Consider the following 623-nt stretch of genomic DNA (forward strand, 5'->3'; position numbering starts at 1 on the left):
ATATATATTAGTACAAAAGAAACCAAGAGTTCGGTACCTGGCCAGGATGAACTACAGTTACTCGACCGATGACTACTTGGTAATGTCGCCAGCACTAATGCTCAACCGCAAGGTTTTTTCTCCTAACCCACAGACAGATCATATAACCACTTTAAAAGGAATGTGAGCATGCGACAAGATCGTTTTCTTATTCTGATGTCCATTCACTAAGCAAGCCTAGTTTTAAATAACGAAACAAATTGCTATTTTGCCACAGCTGAACAAAAAAATGTTTTGATTTTATTTTGGATTGAACGTATTCCAAAGATAGCAACGCATTAAATACCATACCGTATCATTTAGAACTTTTACTATGACAATAGCCCTTACATTCCTGAATTATTTGATTACTTAAAGAAAAAAAACTTGTCCATGATACATTAAACAAATTTGATTTATTTATTTTTTTATAACGACAATTAATATCACTTTCTGTAATCGAATTATTTTTTTATTTTTAATTATGATAATTTTTATCATATGAGCTGATAAAAATGAGCATAGGAAATAATGTATTTACAAACTTAACGGTTATTGAATGCCAGTATGCCATATGTATATAAACCTACGGAATACGTGAAATA

This window comes from Halyomorpha halys, unplaced genomic scaffold (assembly GCF_000696795.3).
Source record: "Halyomorpha halys isolate HHAL.00 unplaced genomic scaffold, Hhal_1.1 Scaffold1359.1, whole genome shotgun sequence".
Classification (NCBI taxonomy): domain Eukaryota; kingdom Metazoa; phylum Arthropoda; class Insecta; order Hemiptera; family Pentatomidae; genus Halyomorpha; species Halyomorpha halys.